The 21,124-nt window shown below is 45.3% G+C and overlaps 1 protein-coding gene and 1 pseudogene across 5 annotated transcripts in view; both read left to right on the forward strand.

The window, feature by feature from the left end:
• Window positions 1-21,124, forward strand: part of LOC148036327 (phosphate transporter PHO1-3-like) — a 257,590-nt gene that overhangs the window by 6,601 nt on the left and 229,865 nt on the right. The window lies entirely within an intron of this gene.
• Window positions 8,352-17,644, forward strand: LOC148036328 (uncharacterized; annotated as a pseudogene).

A 21,124-nucleotide genomic window follows, 5' to 3' on the forward strand; every position in this document is an offset into this window, starting at 1 on the left:
CTGCACATTGTGTCCCCCTTCCGCGTCTAGAAAGCTGTTGAGGTGCGGAAAGAGAACTCAGAGTGCCTGTCCTCTAGGCCAGTAATGGCTGCTTGTGCACGCACCTGTGCGTGGAGAGTGGGATCCCTGGTGCTACTTGTAATAATCTCTGCGTGGTTGCAAGGTCCCGCCAGAGTGATCTCTTCTCCTCCCAACTCTGCTGCTTGGCCTGTATGGCTGCCTCTTGACAGATTCTGCTCGACTCAGCTAGGGCCTCTGCAACCTCCTCTCTGCGATCTGGCCCCTCCTGCCCCACTCTCTGGTCCAAATCTTCTCTATCTGTCTCGTCACCTCCTCCCTCCTGTAGATCGAGTCAGGGATCCGACAAGATCGTGTATCTAGGGCAGATGCTGGGGGATCTAGTGTCAGGAGAACTGGGACAACGTGGTGCCGACCTGGCCCAATTTGGCCTCCTCGAGAGCCTCCCTACTCTCCCACATAAGACCTGTCCAACCGCTCTAGCAGGACTCCACCTAGCCGCCTGTATCCCCAAGAGAAGTCCAATGACCTCTCCCTCCTGTGGAAAGCAGGGTCTCTCCAGGCATCATGTGCTCCTACTGCCAGTAGAAACACCTCCCATGCCTCCTGCTCCTCCCCGGCTATGCCTTGGTAGTTTCTCCCTCTCCCCTACTGGTCCTCCAAAGCCTCCAGGTTGTTGAAGTCTCCTCCAACAATTCGGGAGTCCACCTTTGGGAGTCCTTCCGCGATCTCCACCCACAATCTGCTGTGTGCCCTAACCTCCGTAGGGGTATAGATATTAAGGAATCCAAGGCACGAGTCCTCAATATCCAGTCTGATCCATAGCACCCTTCCTGTCACTATCATCCCGTGGTCTCGAACACAAGCGGTAAGACTCGGACCAATAGAGGTGCACACGCCTCCACTCCTACCGTGGGCACCTATGGCGTGCTTCCAATAAGTGTGCGAGATGCCTGGGAGTACCTTCCCTACTTGTTGGGCCTAGGTGAGGGTGAGCTTGTGCTCTTGTGGAAGTAAGATGTCGATTCGTCCGGCAAGGGCAGACTGCAGCTCTTGTCGAACAATCAATTTCCTGGAACCACGTGCCCCATTGTAGTGGAGGCTATTCACATTCTAGGATGCAAGGTGTAAGCTCATAGGGAAACATGTGACTGCCCAAACAGGCATGTGTTCGGTGTGGAGGCTGCTGATGACGAAGAGGAGCTATGAGGCATGCAAGTGCGCTTTGCCGCCGGTCTGGACGGTGAGCTTCATTCCCCCATGGTGGCCCTCGGCTAGACTATAGGGGTGATAGAAGTTCTAGGTGGTACTATCAATGCATCTATCAACCATGCGGAGAGTCGAGACTCTGTGCACTAGTAGAAACGGGCCGCCTATGCCAGGGGCCACTCGATCATATTCCTCGGAGCCCTCCACTGTGGAGGGGCTTGAAAGATAATGCTCAGGTGAGTGACCTTGGCACCAGCCCACCGGTTAATGTCCATCATGCAACCAGGCCACTTCTGTGCAAACAATGCTAGTCCTTCTTCTCCCACTCTTCCTCTATCTGTGTCGTCGTCCACTCCCTTGAGTGAGAGGACTGAAGAAAAAAAGTGTAGTTTGGTCCATCCGGTGCTACTAGAAGATGGACCTTGCCTCTCCTTGACTTACAAACCATGAAGATCCCCACCTCTAGAGGTAGTGGGAACTTTCCGTGCTTTACAACTCTCAAGTAGGACCATGGGCCATTGCGGAAGAACTCTTGTGGCAATAGGTGTGCCTGTCTCAAGAACGTGTGACGGGCGGCAGGGGTGGATGAGCTGGTGGCTGTATGGGAGGGGGAGGACTGCTGGTGCGAAGAGGATGTAGGTGTGTGTAGCTCATCACCTCCTGTGGGAGGAGGGGGGGTGGGTCTAGGGGGGATCGCCTGAAGCAGGTGTGGATCAGGGGGGATGCTCGATATGGGAGGTGGTGGGGGGGAGGATGATCGAGGGATGGTGGGATGGACAGAAGTACATGGTGGGTGTGAGGGGGAGACTGGTGGTCCTGGAAGTCGGGGGCTGTGGGCTAGGGTCAGTGGGGGCAGGGCATGGGACATGGAGGACAGTGGGTGTGGGGGCTCTGGAGACTTAGGAGAGGTAGTCTGTGGCGCGGGTGGTGGATGTGGGGGGCTGCGGTCCTGCCAGGTGGGGCGGGCAGGGGGGGCTGTGGAGTGCTTTGCCGAGGGGGCATCACACGCCCTCCTCCTTTTTGTTGCCGAGGTTGGGTCTGAGATGTTGGTTGCGCCCCCCTGCGGTCTCTCTCTTTGTTGTCTCTGGACCCGTGTAAAGCCATCAGCGTCCACCTGCAGACGTGTTGGCGGAGCCACCTTGGCTCCGAAACGCGTGTAACTTGCTGCCTAATGCCCAATAGTTGTGGCAGCGCAGGCCCTGCCCTGGCTGCCCCGTCACAATGACCTGCTACCTAAAGGAGTGCCCACCCGCCTCGATCTCTAGGAACTGTGGATATTCTTGACCTCTTTCATTGCCACCCGTACCTTTGGGACTCATGCCGCTATCACTGCATTGCGAAGGACGCGGAAGGATAGTGCCGAAGAGCCGAGCAAAGTCTTCCACCAACTGGCGATACCCTATTGCTAGGCCGGGGAAAGAAGGGTGACTGGGTGCCGGAGAAGCCTGTTGTGGAGTGCAACCACCTCCACAGTAAAGCCGCTGTACCAAGGGACCATGTTTATGACCCCCTTCGTGGACGCATATAGTGAATTGGCGAGTAACTCGCAAGTTGCGTCCGCCGAACTGAGCCAGACCATGAAGATCCCTTGGCCCATTAGGACTGCCTCCACGATCTGCGCTGTGTCGGTGTGCAGAGTGGAGTAAAGCCAGTCCCGAAGCTGGGCCCTGGTTGGGGAATGTTCTACTAGCTGACCATAAATCGCTCTTTCTTTTAGCTCCAGCTCCTTAGCTCGGACGGCTAAGAGTTGCTCCTCAGAGAGTACGACGCGCAAGATGTTTGACTGGGGGGGACTCGCTGAGTGCGTCGGCGTCTGACTAGAGGTTTCCATTGCATGTCCTTCTGCGAGGACTACCAATCACGTCGCAGTGCTACCTGAGCGGGGGGGGGGGGGGAGGTTGCTGCAGATCGAGGGAGAAATTTGGAGGGTGGGGGATCAATGTCGAGGGGGGAGACCGCTTTTGTTTGACACACTGCGGACAGATTCGAGGTTGCGGACGGGGGTAGCGCGTGGAGGGGGAGGGGGGGCTAGTGGGTTATCAAGGCGGGGGGGACAGTCTCTTCTGGGGCAGCCAGGCATGGGGGGGGGGGGGAACAACGAACTATTGGGGAAGGGAGGGGGGGGGGGCCGCTGTCTGGCCTGGGTGGACAGGCGGGGGAGCGACCAGGCGGAGGGGAAGAATCCAGGCGGGCGGGACGTTCACGAATGGCGGATAGGAAGGAGGAAAAAATGGGAGGAAGCGGTTAGATGGGTGGACAGATGGGGGGGATTTTGACAAAGATAATTCACACTTAGGTGGGGGCACCCTACAGTAGGCGACGGGTGGGTTGGCGGCGGCTAGGAACAGGTGGGGCGGGCGCTGCAGGGTAGGAGCAGGCGACGGGCGGGTTGGTGGCAGCTAGGGGCAAGTGGGCGGGCGAGGGGGAGCAGGCAATGGCGACGGGTAGCAGCAGGCGGGCGGGTAGGATCAGGTGGGACAGACAGGAGGGGATAGGCAGCGGGCGGGCGGGCGGATGGGAGGGAGTAGGCGATGGTTGGTTGACGGGAGGGGGCAAGCGGGCTGGCGCGAGGGATCAGGTGGGGGGGGGGGGCAGGATAGCAAACGCGGTGCGACGGGCAAGAGCTTCTATCAGGAAAAAGTCAAGACAGTTGATGGGAAACCCAAGTACAAGCCCAAAAACCCATTGTATACATTAATTGCCGCAAAAATGACCAGCTAACATGATCAAATACCTTCTCGATATCCAATTGACGCATAACAACCTATTAGCTAGAAGCTTTGGCATAATCAATTCCCAGCTGAACATTCAAAATGTTGTGCATTATATTCCGATCTTTAATGAAACTGTATTGACGTGGATGAATGAGGTGTAGTAATACTTTCTGCAATCTGTTGGCAATAATTTTGGAGAAGATTTTATATAACGATCCCATAACTGAAATGGGTCTCCATTGTTTTAATGAGGTTGGAGAGGGAACCTTGGGCAACAACCTGATGATAACAATCTTCCAATCTGAAGGCATCATACCAGAGTTCCACACCCGCTGACACAAGCGAGTTAATGGGTCCTTAAGAGCAGTTGCATATGGGCTGAAAACAGCTCATTAGGAAGGCCATCCCAGCTTGGACTTTTCCTTCGAGTCAAGTGAGAACACACTTCTTCCACTTCATCTTCAGAAATATCAGCCTCCATTAAATTCACCCATTCTGGTTTGACCTAATTACTAACCAGGTCACAAATATATGTTTGAGCAGAGAGAACAACATCTGAAAGAATCTCTTGCGGATCCAAGGCCTTATAGAAGTCAACAATCATCCAAATAATGGAGGCAGGATCAGTCACCATATCGCCTTGCCCATCATTTAAACGCACAATATTTTATCAGGCATATTTCTGATGCAGATGAGCAAAAAATTGATGAGTTTGACAGTTGTTATCTTGTAAAGCTTCAGCTCTGGCCAATAGTTTGTATTTTGCATATTTCTCTTCCTGAAGAGATTGGACCCTACCTTTCAGCCATTCAATGCAAGTGAGCAAGTCATGATTGGAATTCCTTGTTGGGATAAGGCTCATGCATTATCCCTAAAAACCGCCCATACTTCCATCCCTGTAGATAGGACCTTCGAGCTAAAAGAAGCTATCAACTATTGAACACCTTCCAAAAACTGATTTTGCTGCCAAAAAGATTGATTAAACCGAAGAGGCAAATGGGCAAGGAGCACCTTGAACGCATGAACAGGTCTGTGGGTCATTTCCATGACCAAAGGGTAATGATCTGACAAAACATGTTATCTTTCCACCCGCATATCAATGACTGCAGGAAGAAAAGAGTCACTTTGGTAGATGTAGATCCTATCTAGTCTGGCCCAAGTATTTGGATGCTGAAAATAACGTAAGTATATTTGGCTTGTGATGGATACATCTAGGACCACATGTCCTGTTTCAAAGATACCGCTGCAAGAGCATCTCGAGTCGCTCAGGACCATCCATATCCGAATGCAATGAGGTTGCCCGATCTGTAGAGACACATGCATTAAAATCACCCATAACAAAGCCTTGATGAGCCATGGCAAGGCAATGAAGGTCATCCCAAAGCTGACGACGTTCCCTTGCATTAGAAGGAGCATACACGCCTACAATCCACAAAACCTCTCCCTCTCATAACATATTTCTAGGATCACAAATTGGCCACGGGTATCTTGAGAAACCAACACTGGTTGTAGGGAGGATTTGACAGCCAACATAACTCCCAATTTATGCGGAGCGCGACCACTAAAAAAGACCACATAATCCTTATAAACATAAGAAGATCCAGCCAAAGCATGCTGTTTGTGCTCCATAGCACAAAAAACATCCCAATTTCTAGCTAACACGACTTTCCACAGCCAATACTACTTGCTACCCGAAGAAATACCTTTCACATTTCACAAAGCAATTTTCATAATGAAATCACAAACGAGAAAACTAGTGAGCCATTGCTTTCCTTTTCCCTTTTACATCAATAGCCTTGGCAGCCTGGAATATCTCCATTTCACTACGGATAACATCTACAAGATCAGCCCTCTGCAAACCTGCAATCGAAGCTTGGGAAGGAAATTGCAGTTGCTAGGAGCCGAAAACATCCCGAGGAGGCACAAGCCTTCCATGAGCATCGAATTGCAAAGCTGAATTAGAAGTCCTTTTATCTTCCATTGCCGAAGCACGGAAAGATTGAGGTTTCATATAAAACCCCTTACCTCTGCGTTGAAAGGTCTGAGTGATTGGGGGCAGCGGAGGATCAGCCCTCTGCAGACCTGCAATCGAAGCTCGGGAAGGAAACTGCAGTTGCTAGGAGCGGAAAACATCCCGAGGAGGCACAGGTCTTCCACAAGCATCAAACCGTAAAGTTGAATTAGAAGTCCTTTTATCTTTCACTGCCGGAGCACGGAAAGATTGAGGTTTCATATAAAACCCCTTACCTCTGTGTTGAAAGGTCTGAGTGATTGGGGGCGGTGGAGGATGGGCAGGATTTAAGCGAGAATCTTGCCTAGTATTACAACGAACCATAGTGACCCAAGAATCCTCTGGAGGAGACAAATTCTGCCCAACCGCAATCAAAGGACGCTCCACACCCACGTGAGGAACATCCTTCTTGCCTTCCTCACGACCATGTTGGGGAAGGTGCTTTGGATCAACTACTGGTTGTTGAATCATTTGCTGAGGAAGGTGGTATTGCATTTCCATATCTTGATCCATAGGGCCCTGCACTACCTCTGTATTTTTGTCACATTCGGAAATGAAATGGCCCAACTGGCCACATCTGAAACAGTGTCCTGCAAAAGTACCCCATTTCAACTCATATACCAATGTATATAAGCCTGGAACTTCAAAATGAACTTTTGTGGTGAGGTTTTCTTGTATCCCACAGCATACATGCCCTATTCCTATTGCGGGAAGCCAACTGAGGTTCCACCAAAACCTCACCAAGGGTTCTCAGTACCAGAGGGAGGAGTCTCCAAAGATGTGAAGGAAACTCAAGCACCTCCACCCAAATTGGGCATCCTTGCCTCAGCACCTCCTGAAACTCGGCCATAGGCCTCCAATATGAACCAGCTTCCCATCCAAAAACAAAGGAATGTGTTGGATAATGAAAGCCCGCACTTCCGAGGAACTAAAAAGAACCTCAAAGAACCCCCTGGGTCCATCATATATCTCTTCAACAAGAGGAGCCTGCATATGCCCTGAAGCATCATCATGGCATTGTTCAACATTGACTAACATGGACTGCAGCCAAGCACGAATTCTAGTGCTCAAGGGAGACCTTCCTGTAGAGTTAAAGATGGCAGCCCTGTTATGGAAAGCAGCAATCTGCTTTAATACCAATATCAGTTCCCCTGATTGCAACCACTTGATCCCCATCTGGAAAAGCTTTAGCTTTACCCTCATTAGCATGGACATAATCTGACATAAGATGATTGGTGGTATCTAGCATGAACTGAAGAGACCCATCAGTCTGTGAAGAAGAAGCATTAACCTCTGGCTGAGACAAATTTGGGGGGCTTAAGACTGGTTCTTCAATCGACATCCTACGACGTTTGCCCATTTCATCCCCATCCATCAACGGCCTAGGGTCTTCAGCTGAGAAATCACCATCTGGACCCTCTAGGTCTTGGTCATTCCCTTGCCCTATATGCTGATCAAGGAAGGCCATATCAATGCCATTTGATACCTGCAGATTCGCCATTATAGAAGTAGATGGTGATCAAAAGACGTGTCACTGAACACTAATAGGTTGTGTCCCACCAGATCTGGACTGGGGCTGAATTCTGCAGGCCCTATGCAGAAACGCTCCGTGCAGGAATAGTAATTGTGAAAGGTGTTCTCGCTCCCTCAGTCGTTCACGTAGACGCCGTAGGAAGGAGGGATGCCAAATCTGTAGGTTGAGTAGAAGTGTGTGTGTATAGGGAACACAGGATCAGGTTGTGATTTATAGGGCTTTTGACAGGGCGGGTAGGCGTGACCCACTGTGGAGCAAAAAAGGGGGGACCAGGAAGATTGCACGCCACCCTCCTTAGACAGGGACGCTGCTGATCCTTAGACAGTGACGCTGCTGATCCGAGGTGCAAGCCTGTGGAGACGCAGAGCTGCAGGACGATTAGGGTTTACCTGCTTAACGATAGACAAAAGATGATGGCGCTGGGGCAGATATGATTAATCTAGGTGAAGCAGCACCTGAACGGTGCACAGGACAGGACGCCGCCGGATCTCGGTCGCTCTCCTGCTATCGCTTCTCTCTCTCTCTCTCTCTCTCTCTCTCTCTCTCTCTCTCTCTCTCTCTCCCCCAAGGGCTAACCCTAAACCCCAAAGCACTCTCCCTTACTATAAAATCTTCCCTCCCCCACCATCTCATTCATCCTTTCAAGTTCTCCACCCCTCCTACTCCTTTCAAGCTCTCCATCCTTCCTACTCTCTCAAGCTCTCCTCAAGTCCTCCCTTAACCTCTCAACCCTTCCAACCTCCTCCTCCATCAAGCGATAGGCTCTCTCTACTCCCTCAAGCTCTCTACTCCTTCAAGCTCTCTACTCTTTCCACTCCTTTCTTCAATCATCTCACCCTCCACCCGTGATCCTCTATGCTCTCTCTCTATATCATCAATGGCACCCCCTCTCCATGAGGCCTTTTGCTTGCATTGTGCCTTTTTCGAACAAGTGAAGGAGAAATACAACACTTGCAAGTGACAATGAAAGTATTGCCCAAAGCTCCAAATCTCATCCGTCACTCGCCTTCTCATCCACCTTTGCCAATTAGGAGGGAAAGCTATACCATTCCCTGGTATTCCTAACGATGTCTATGAAGCTTGTTGTCGGAAATACTTGCCATTGAAGCGACACAAAAGCCTTTCAAGGGGAAGTGAGGAGGTGATCTCTCTTGATCATGAGGTCTCAGATGCGGAAGACGATCCCTCTCCAACTATCTTGGTTTCCTCCGTTGGAGGGGCCTCTTCTATCCCATCTAGAAAAAGCCATGCGAGTGGTGCACCTATGCCAAAGAGACAAGTCACTCTTGCCCAAGCAATTGGGCAAGTTTCCAGTCCTCTCTCCTTTCTCAAGGAGAGGCAAAGGCAAGTGGAAATAGAGACTGCATGTACCATAATTGAGTGCAATCTCTCTTTCCATATTCTCAAAGTGGATCGATGGAAGCGGATGGTGAAATCCATTGCCACCGTTGGTCCATGCGAGGGATGGTACGGTGTCATGTACAATGACATGCGTACCAAGAAACTCGATGAGGAGAGAGAAAGGATTGATAAGTCCCTTGAGCCCGTGCGTGCCGGTTGGGTGAAGTATGGATGCTCTATCCTATCCGATGGATGGAGTGGCCGCAAAAAAAGGGGGATCATCAACATCCTCATCTCTTGCCCACTTGGCACATACTTCCTACGAGCGGTGGATGCGGGCACAAGGGGAAGGAGAACCATGGGCTCGTTCATGTGTCAGTACATACGGCAAGCTATCATTGAGGTAATGCTTCTAAATCCATTATTTTGTAATCTCTTCTTTTAATCCCCCAAATTTATTCTAATTTCATCGTGTATAATCTTGTAGGTTGGGCCGCAAAATGTAGTGCAAGTTGTCATGGACAATGCTTCGAATTGTGCATCTATGGGGCAGAAACTTGAGGTCGTGTTTCCATCCATAGTATGGACACCATAGCTACACATTGTCTAGATCTTCTTATGGAAGATATAGGCAAGTTGGAGTGGGTGGCGAGGATTGTCAACGATGCTTGCACAATTGTTGGCTTTGTCAACTCCAAGGTCCGAGTTCTTGTGATTTATCACTCATACTCGGACTTGGAGTTGAAGAAGCCCTCGAAGACTCGGTTTGCGGCCATGTGGCTTCTCCTCAAGCGTCTCTATGATGTTCGAAACAAGCTTCAAAAAACGGTTGTGTCAAATGAGTTTAAGGAATGGCTTGAAGGGGAGTCCACGTCAAGCCAAGTGGAAGCAAAGGCCGTTCAAAGGATTTGCTTAGAGGAGGAATTTGGATGGATGTGAGGGGCATTATCATTGCTGTCACTCTTATCTACAAGGTGCTTCGCATGACGAACGTGGAGGGGGGTACTATTGGCCTCCTCTATCATCTTATGGCGGATGCGATGGAGGCGATACAATCATCAACCATCTTGGGTGGGGAGGCTTCTTCTTCATGGTATTGTTTAAAAAAAAAAAGATTCATACTTCTTTTTAGTTTTAGAATCTATATTTCATATTGTCTCACACTCTTTCTTTTCAAATTTCACCTCTAAATCTCCCTCTAAATCTCTATCATCTTACACTTACTGTAGTGATATCTTGGATACTACGTGAAACCAGCCTTCCTTCTGTGGATGGGTGGTAAATCCCTGATTACAACTTAATTACAGAAGCAAACAATTGATGCAAATCTGAAAATACAAATTTACCTATTGATCTTGGACAATGCACATCCGAATGGCCCCAAAATTGAAGCCCCTTTAGGTATTTATTTAGCTTTATTGAAGAAAAAGTTGATTTATAATGGGATTCTCCCGATCCCCTTCACAATCCAAACTCCCCTTGCTGTCCAAAGTGACTAGTAAGTCTTTGATCTGATTTGCCCCTTGATTTGGGCACTTAATTGGCTTGCACCCACTTCATAGACGATGGAAATGCCCCAAATTCAATGGGTGGCTAGTCCTCCACTTGAATTTAGCTGAAATTCACATTCAACCCTGTAAAATTCAAGTCTTGGAGCTTCCAATTTCTAGCCTGATTCCCGAGGCTGCTGGTAAATTCTAATTTCTAATGTAAATTAGGGTTTGCAGCAGAGAAATTTGCAATTTCTCAGTCTCCAAGGGTCCAAATGTTGAGATCTTCAGAGCAAGGCTGTGAAATGGCTGGGAGATGAGAGAGAAAGCTATAGAGAGAGAAAATTCAGAGTTTATTCGTCGCGAAGAATTGAAGAAAATCTGCTATTTACTGTTGCTGCTATGTCTCAATAGCTTGTAGATGCAAAGAACTGAAGAAAATCAGTCATTTATTGCTGCTGCCTTGTCTCAATAGCTTGTAGATGCTGTTATTTGTTGTTGATTAGTCTTCTCCAATCCCTGGTTGCCTCAGAAGGTTCTTCAATTGTGCAAATCAGATTAGCAGTATCTCCTCCTTCTCTCTTGCAGGCTGAATACTCTAAAAATGCCTCTCTCCAGTCTCTAAAGACGTTTTTTAGTCTTGCATGGGCATTTTTGACAAGTGGCAGCCTTCCCAAATGGTTTTTTCAGCATTAGCCATAATTAAATATTAAATTTCAGTCTTTAAATACTAAAAATTAATCTAATAATTATTTTGGTGCCCTGAAAAACGATTTGACCGACCAAGAATTAAATTGGGTTGGCAACTTCCATTCTCGAGTTTCTTTGTGCCATCTTTGACAATTAGATTGACGTTAGGTACCATTAAACGCCACTCCTCTAGTGTCACCAACTGACACTTATGGCCAAATGAATGACCTAGGCCAACAACTGGCACCGAATACCACTAAGTACCTGTGCGGTATAACTTATAGCAAATTTTACCTTTGACATCTCATAGTTTCCTCAGGTCGCGGGTTCGTAAATTTACTTTAATCCCAGTTGCACCTCAGATGTGCAGTATTTACTTAATCATGTGATTAAAAATTAATCCATATGTTAAGTGAGATTTTAAAAATACATGTCCTCATGATACCACCTATAAAATAGATGGCATTCTCTTTTTGAAAAAGAAAAGATGGGAATGGATGAAGCGACCCATACACGGGTTTGCGACACTTTTGCATCCCGCCTTCAAAAAACCCTCTCTTCATGGATGCCAATGTCCTTGCCGATCGTGATGCCTTTCTTCCAAAGACTTTGGCGGAAGAGCACCATGGTGCCTTCCTCCAGGACCTCATTAATTATAATGATCAAAGAGGCACCGCTTTCGCATCTATCTTTTGTTGGAAGTGGGAATTGTTAGTAAAGCCCATTTTTTGGTGGGAGTCATTTGGCTACCAATTGCCTCATCTCCAAAGAGTAGCCTTACGCATTCTTGCACAGGTTTGAAAATCTCTTCTCTTTTTTCATTTAATTCTAGTTACAACTTACAACTTACAAGTTTAAAGTTTAAACTTTCTTTTTCTTCACATGGTTTAGGATTGTTCGTCAAATGCATGTGAGAAGAATTGGTCCACCTATTCCCTTGTACACATCAAGATTCGTAACAAGCTTAGTATATGATAATTTGTTGGGTATTTCACTCATGCCTCACTTACGCCTACGCTCACATAGGAGTGTCGGTGATCAGTAGGACACTAGGGTATTATTTACCCTCGGTAGGAGTGGTATTTTCCCCCAGACTTATGGTATTATTTCGTATGTGCTTATGACACTCACTTACGGACACTTACCGTGTTCGGGTGTGAACACCCCCCTACAACCTTAAGGCTTAAGGATTGTACCTTGTACTTTTTGTTTACACTCTTTTAGTCTATTGTATTGGGTGTCGTGCTTCACTCTCTACTATCTACTGGTTTTCTGTGTTGAGCTTCGATCCTGTCCTCCCTCACATTTGGTAGCTCAGCTCAGGTTCTACCCAGCTCCGCTCAGCCTTCGAGAGCTTCTTGCTCAGTCCAACTTTGCCTTGGCTCTGCCCGCGTCTCCTACAACTCCTCACCTTGACAGTGCCCTGCTACCAGTCCTGTTGCGACACCCCCACTCCTATCTACGCCCTCACGCTAGTTGCTGCACACCCCGCCAGACATCGTCTGTATCACATGCCAATCGTTGCGCCTGTCAAGTCGCTAGTTGTTGTGCCAGTCAAATCACCACTCGTCACGCTCGCCTACAGTCTTTTGTGCCCTCCCGCAGTCTCTGACCTGTAGGTCGCCACTTGTCTTATCTGTCGAGTGCGCCATGAGGAATGCGACAGCCAGTTTGAAGACGTTCAGCTTGCCCGACTGAAACACCGCCAGTCAAGCCGCCAGTCATCAATCGTTGCTAGCTTAGCTCGCGACTGATGCGCTCGGCTGAAACGCCGCGAGTCAACTCGTATTTGTGCAACTTTTCTGGTTTTTTAATAAAAAAAAAAATCTTGCAATTCCTGGAAGCAGGGGTTCCCATGCCACAAACATAGAAGTCAGAAAACGTGTCTGGGACAGATCAAATGCAATTTTTGGACACATTCATAATTTTTTTTTGGGGCTTTTATGTTTTCTGGGAACATTGGCATACACACTGTAGTTACAGTCACTGACAGACTGTTTTGACAATCCCGAGGCAAGAAATTTTGGGGATTTTGCTGGTACAGTGTTGCTAAACACTGATTGCACGTTGAACTGCGTGCATAAGAGACAGTTTTGACAGAGTACACCTTTGTACACTAATTGTAGAAAGTTATTTTTTGCAATTTTTGAAAATTTTCAGATTTCTAGTGTAGTCCTGCTTTGACATTGCTCTTTTGCATTTTTTGGTAATTGAAAATCATGGCAAATCAGGGAGGAGATGCTTTCACCTATGTATCCAAGGAGGACAGATTGGATGGAAATAACTATTCACTTTGGTCCTTCATGATGAAGAATGTACTTGTGGCAAAAGATCTTTGGATTATATCAGTGGAGAAGAAGCTTGACCTGGAGTTGTGGCTTCAGCTACTCCTCCTCCAGGAGGACGTGCACCACGGGCACCTCAGCTTGCTCCACTTCAGCCACTTCCCCAAAGAACAACAGCTCAAAAAGCATGGGATACACGGGATGCAGAGGCTTTTTCACTAATTGCATTGGCAGTTCAACGATCAATCATCCCACACGTTCGTTCAGCGGCTTCTTCACAAGAAGCTTGGTTAACTTTGGAGCAGATGTTTGCACGCAAGAATGAGACCCGCATCTCTTTCTTAAAGAAAAAGCTAAAGACATTGAAAATGGATGAAGGTGATTCTCTTCAGGATTACTTGAACAAAATTCACGACTTGCGAGAGCAACTCATGAGTGTTGATGAGTACTATTCGGATGCACTGATGATATCTATCACTTTGAACTCATTACCTCCTTCGTACTAGGCTTTTCATACGGCCTTAAACGTCACCATGAGGATTGTTGGGCAGCCAATCACTTTTCTTTAGTTAGTCAGTTTACTTCTAGAGGAGGAGCAAACACGGAGGAATAGTGGTGTGGATGCTATAGCCTCTGAGCAAGCTTTTATGGCTAGACAGAAGGGCAAAGGCAGCTAAGTGAAGAATGCTCCGCAGAGTTCTAGGACTTCTGGCACATCATAGACAAACAAAAAACAAGGGGGCACGCAAGCCAAAAATGGCAAATGCCATTATTGCAAGAAGCCAGGCTACTACATCACTGAGTGTAGAAAGCGCATTGCCAAAGAGAAGAAAAAGGAGTCAGGAATGTCTGTTTCTGATGCTCATTCCACTGCTACTGAGTCCATGTCCTTTGTTGCAGACAGGGACTATTGTTTTTACACATGCAGTTATGACATCTCTCAGGCAGATCGAGCATTCAGCTCTACTGAGGATGTAGGCACTTGGTTTTTTGACAGTGGTGCTTCTAGGCATATTACATCTCGCAGAGATTTATTTGCATGTGTTTATGCAGCTCCAGCTGGCAAGTCTGTACAGTGTGTCAACAATGCATCATATCCTGTTAGAGGTATCGGGGAGATTATGCTCACAACTATTGATGGCTCTATTCTCCACCTACAAGATGCTTTATTTGTGCCAAGCATAAAGAAGAATTTGCACTCTATCTCTTCTTTGACGCGGTGTGGATTGTAGGTCACATTTGATGATGATAGATGCATGGTGAGAGACAAAGAACACATGACTTTGTTCTTGACAGGCACTTTATGTCATGGGTTATACGAGTTGTTTAATCAGTCAGCGTATTTGATATCCACTCTTACTCCTGCTATGATACAGACAGAGTTATGGCATGCTAGGATGGGGTATGTGAACTTTGGTAGCTTGATGCTCTTATAGCATATGCATATGCTAGATGGATTACCTCTACTGGAGAGATCTCCTAAGCACTTGTACGAAGGATGTATTTTAGAAAAAATGCATCGTTTTTCGTTTTCCCGTGATGTTGCTTTTCGAGCAACAGGCAGGTTGCAGTTAGTGCATTCCGATGTATGTGGGCCTATGCAGACAAAGTCATTGGGAGGATGTTACTATTTTGTGACTTTTATTGATGACTTTACTCAATTTTACTGGGTCTACTCTTTGGTCAAAAAGTCAGAAGTGTATGATGCATTCTTGGCTTTTATTGCACTTGTTGAAAAGCAGTTTGGTTGTAAAATTAAGACTCTCCGTTCGGACCGAGGGGGGGAATACATGTCCTCTATGCTGGATTCCTTTTTGAAGCAGAAGGGCATTATCCATCAGTACACTACTGCTTATACTCCATAGCAGAATGGGGTTGCACCCATGGCTGGTCGTACTAAAAGGCAAGCTCGTATGCATGATACTGCACATACCATGGAGTTTGTTATGGCAGCAAGCACCCTTGATGAAGAGAAGCCTGAATGTTTTGAGGATGCACAACAGAGTGTGCATTGGATGGCAGCAATGAAAGTTGAATTGGATTCTATCACTAAAAATCAAACATGGGATTTGGTGTCTTTGCCATTTGGGAAGAAAGCCATTGGAACAAAACGGGTCTACAAGCTGAAACGGAATGCAGATGGATCCATTGACAAATACAAGGCAAGGCTTGTAGCTAAAGGCTATGCACAGAAAAAAGGCATTGACTATGAGGAGACATTTGCTCCTACTTCCCGTATGACGACCATCAGGTCTATGGTTGCTTTGGCTGCTCATTATGGATGGACTGTGCATTAGTTGGATAATAAAACTCCATTTTTACATGGGAAACTTCATGAGGAATTATATCTACAGTAGCCCATTGGTTTTGCAATTGAGGGCTTGGAACACTTGGTCTGCAAGCTGAACAAAGCTTTATATGGTTTGAAACAAGCTCCTAGAGCTTGGTATGCAAAGATAGATGCTTTCTTGCTTAGCCAAGGATTCATAAATAGCTCATCTGAGTCTACCCTTTACGCATGTAAAGAGGGGGGATCCATGCGGATCATTTGTCTTTATGTTGATGATCTCTTGCTTATAGGGACATATGATGATCAGATTTCAGCATTTAAACAAAATTTGCAGCAAAATTTTGTCATGTCAAACTTGGGGTCTTTGCATTATTACTTGGGCATTCAGTTTATACATGATGCTAGAGGTATTGGTTTATCACAGTCAAGATACATTGGTAAACTTCTTGAAAAGTTAGGCTTACAAGATTGCAAGCTAGTTTGTACACCAATGGAACCTGGACTGAAACTGTCATTACATGATGACAGTGATTTGTTTGATATACACACATATGCTCCAGAAGCTGGATGACTTATTTACTTATGCAACACTAGGCCAGACATACAGTTTGCAGTTTCGGTCCTGAGCAGATATATGCATTAGCCACGTATGTCACATTGGCAAGCTGTTAAGCGTGTCTTCTGTTACTTGTAGGATACTAGATCTCTTGGATTGCTTTATGCCAAGGGGGGACCACTGCAGTTACATACTTACAGTGATTCTGATTGGGTTGGTGATTATGATTCACGTCAGTCCACTAGTGGCAATCGTTTCTTTCTTGGCTCGTCTTGCATATCTTGGCTTAGTAAGAAACAATCCATTGTTGCCACATCGTCATGTGAAGCTGAATACAAGGCATCTTTCACTACCACAGTTGAATGTGTATGGATTAGACTCTTGCTTGCTGATCTGGATGTATCTGTTACGGAGTCTACTTCTTTGTTTATTGACAGTCAGAGTGCCATTGCAGTGGCACGGAACCCAGTGTTTCATGCATGCACGAAACACATTGAGATACATTATCACTTTGTCAGAGAGAGGCTACATGTAGGTGTATCAGCCTTGTCTATTGTCCTACCACTAGTAATGTGGCAGACATCTTCATCAAAGCTCTTCCTCGTGAAAAATTTGAAGCATTTCGCAATGCTTTAAATTTGATCTCCTTTGGTGGCGGATGATTCTCGTACTCTTGATCACTCTTCACTCTAGGGGGGTTTGTTGGGTATTTCACTCATGCTTCACTTATGCCTACGCTCACATAGGAGTGTCAGTGATCAGTAGGACACTGGGGCATTATTTACCCTCGGTAGGAGTGGTTTTTCCCCCCAGACTTATGGTATTATTCGTATGTGCTTATGACACTCACTTACACTTACCGTGTTCGGGGTGTGAACAACCCCCTACAATCCTAAGGTTTAAGGGTTGCACCTTGTACTTTTTGTTTACACTCTTTCAGTCTATCGTATTGGGTGTCGTGCTTCACTCTCTACTGTCTACTGGTTTTCTGTGCTGAGCTTTGATCCTGTCGTCCCTCACACAATTGGAGTGACTAATTTATTATCGCTCCAATTTACAAATGTTACGCAATATACATGAGATGTCTATGGCAAGACAGGTATCGTATATCTAATTTTTATACTTTTTAGTTCATAACTTTATTCATAGATTATAAAATATATTTAAAGAAGTTTCATTTGTTTAATCTAAGGTCTTCATTCTTTAAATGGATAGATAAATGTGGATTTACTCAAGCTCTCCGCTAGTATACTTAAAAGTGTGACTCGTGAGAGAGACTTGGAGAAGGAGCAAATATTTAGGGAGCTTTACTTAGAGCTTGAGGAGATAGACCGGCGGGTCTCTCGCACTCATACACGGTGTGCCCGTGTTGTTATTCGCCCTCAGGCCGGTAGCTGTGGAACTTCTACTTCGGCATCCACATTAGCTGACCGTGATGCTTGTGGGGCTCTTAGATGTTACACGAGGCGTGGGAGTGGCTCGAGAAGTACTCCTAGTTTGGCCTAGGAGGATATACCTATTATTTTCTCTCATCTAGAGCTTAGAGAGCCAGAGTATGATGACGAAGCAATGTCACTAGTGAGAGTGATTTTGTTGAGGAGAGTGATGGCTCCTTAAGCGATGACGAGGATGCTTCCACCTTCGATGCCGAGAGTGATATGAGTACTTAGAGTAATCATATATCTTGATTCGGATTGAGCCATGGATGATGGCTTTTATCTCGATCCATTTTTGTACACTTTTTGTATGAGATTGCATATCTAGCTCATAATAAAGTTGTTGGTCTCATTATTCATGCTACATAGTACACTCAGAACTCTGGAGTTTTGTTTCAACTCTCTTTTGCACTTTTGAGTCTTGACTTGAATCTCTAAGTTTATGTTTTAACTTTTAAGTCCAAACATTAAGCATAGACTTAAAATTATATGTATTTTTTCTTTCATCGGACGTAGGTCCAAGATTTATTAGTCCGATTAGTACCGTACTAGCATTCGATTGTACTAATCGGACGCCATTGGATGTGACAACCATGGTCACTGTCACCTGTAATAATCAAGTCATCCACATAAATAACTATGATGACCAAACCTGCATCTCTCATTCTCACATAAAGTGAGTGATTAGTATCAGAAATACAAAATCCAATATTGACAAGATACTCTCCGATCTTGTCAAACCATGCTCTAGGTGCTTGCTTCAGCCCATAGAGCGCCTTTTTTAACCTTCACACATATGTGGGATGCTCTAAATCCTCATAACCCGGTGGCTGCTCTATATACACTTCTTCTTGCAATTCATCATGCAAGAAGGCATTCTTAACATCCATCCAACCTTTGGCTGTTGCCAAGGCAATCACGCATCTAACAGTTGCCATCCTAGCAATTGGACTAAATGCCTCTTCATAATCTATGCTATATGTTTGAGCATAGCCTTTTGCAACCAGTCTAGCCTTATACTTGCTAACGGAACCATCTGCATTATGCTTGACTTTGTAAACTCACTTACAACCAAGGGTACCAAATTCCAAGTCTTATTGGCTTTTAATGCAGCCATCTTCTCATCCATTGCTGTATCCCAATGAGTATGACCAACAGTATCCTCAAAACAAGTGGGCTCAACATCCTCAATTAGTTTCACAATATAAGCATAATGGTGAGTTGCATAACTTTCAAAACCAAATCTTTTAATAGGGTATCTAATCCTACTAGACCTGCGTACCACTGGATCACTCAATGGAGCCTTTACATTCGTATGTGCTCTCTGTACACCTGGTGTCCTGACTGAAGGAATACCAAGCTCATCATCCAAACTCTTTGAACCACTAGAATCTCCATCAAGTCCCAAATGACTAGTAGATGCATCATTACCATCCAACACTTTTTTCTTTGCTTTGTCTTTGCCTGCAACACTTATAGATCCATCTGAAGATGTGGGGCTACTTCTTAGTCTCCTTGACCAAGGGCTCATTGTAGGTGTATTACAAGATGTTATTTTTGGTCCACTAAGACTCTGTGATTATTGCTTTTCTTTTTGCATATAGCTATCATATCCATTATCATAATCTAATACATCACCAACAGGTGCATACCAACTGCTCATCTCATAAAAAATAACATCCCTGCTCACTCTGAACTCAATTGTGATAGGGTTATAACAACGATATCCTTTCTGCTCTAAAGAGTATACAATAAAAATACATTTTTCAGCCTTTGGATCAAGCTTCTTCCGCAGCTCATCTGACACATGAACATATGTAATACATTCAAATATCTTCAAGTGTGATACATCGGCCTTTTTGCCTATAAAGCATTCTTCGGGGATCATCTCATGAATTGCAGATGTGGGAGTTCTGTTCATAATACAGACAACAGTATGACAGTTTCAGACCAAAAATATTTTGGCATATTCTTTTCAGCCACAATGCGCATGTAACTTCTGCAATATGCCTATTTTTTCTTTCTACAATCCCATTTTGCCATAGGATATACTTGCAAGTAAATTGCTTCTTTATCCCATGAGTCCTCAAGAAGCCACTAAACTCATTAGAGAGGTACTCTCCCCCTCCATCTGATCTCAAGCACTTAACTTTCAAGCTTGTTTCTGTTTCAACAGGTACCTTGAAAGATTTAGAGTGCTCAAATATATCACTCTTTTCCTTTATGAAATATATCCATAGCTTCCTTGAACATTCATCAATAAATGTGACAAAGTATTTGTTGCCACCAAGAGATACATTTTGTGTAGGCCCCCAAATATGTGTATGCATTACATCAAGTATATTTATGCTCACTTCTCTGTCATGCGAGAAGGGTTGTCTCACCTGCTTACTAAACTGGCATGTTTCACGGACTTTATGAAATTCTGCAACTCTAAAAGAAAGAAACCCTGTAACCAATCCTTTGGACTGCATTAATTTTATCCTTTGCATATTTGCACATCCAATACGTTTATGCCATATTTCAATATCTGCAACCACTTCTTTTTCTTTAGTATACATAGGAGCATCCATTGTAGGAATTCCAATATCTAAAGTGAACATGTGGTCAACTCTACTTCCTTTTGCGACCAATCTACACTTATCATTAAAGTCTTCTATAAAACAATCTTTTGCATTGAATCGAACCTCAATCCTTGCTCTACCATTTGGCTAATAGACACTAGATTCTTTGTGATTTTGATGACACATGTAATATATCTGTCAAAATCTTTATCTGGCCATCATGCAAGGACAAGGGAAACTTTCAAATGTGTGAAATTGGGTTGCATGAATCATCACCCGTCTGCACATAACCTGGATTTTGTAAGTCGTGCATCTCTCCAAACCATTCAACATGATTGGTCATACGATTAGATACACCTAAATCGACACACCATACATCATCATGTATCCCCTTTTCTGTAACTGCATTTATCATATGCTGCATAACAAACAAACACATATTTTTGTCTTCATTTTGTCGTGAAGATGATGTATAATTTTCCTTGCTGCAATTTACCACTGCGAATATCATCCTTTCTAACATAAAATGGGCTGCAATATGACCTGTTTTGCCGCAATAATGGTAAATAATAGCATAATTTTCAAAACCTCTGTTCTGCCATCTACCGCTTTCTCTAGAGCTTCCCCTGCCTCTAAAGTTTCCTCGGCCTCCTGAAACCTGCATTTCACCAAATTGTTGATTTAACCTGTTTTGTTGGTTATCCCCAGGACGTTTCATACCATGGCCTCTTGAAGAGAATCTACCACGCCCCTTCTTGAACTTAAGTAAAGTACATGTAATCTGCAATCTGTTCGCAGATAAACCTTATGTTTGCCTCTTGGCAAATACCTTAAAAATTACAGATTTGAAATCTGTAATATATGCATCCACTTTCGGTCAATACAGCCAAAATCACAGTATACCTTGAAACTGATGTCTGTAACCTTGCGGCTCTTAAACGGGGCTTGAAATGGTCCCAAATGCCCAAAAAAATTACGGAATAGTC

Source organism: Lygodium microphyllum, chromosome 5 (assembly GCF_053477565.2).
Source record: "Lygodium microphyllum isolate KBCC chromosome 5, Lygodium_microphyllum_v1.1.10, whole genome shotgun sequence".
Classification (NCBI taxonomy): Eukaryota; Viridiplantae; Streptophyta; class Polypodiopsida; order Schizaeales; family Lygodiaceae; genus Lygodium; species Lygodium microphyllum.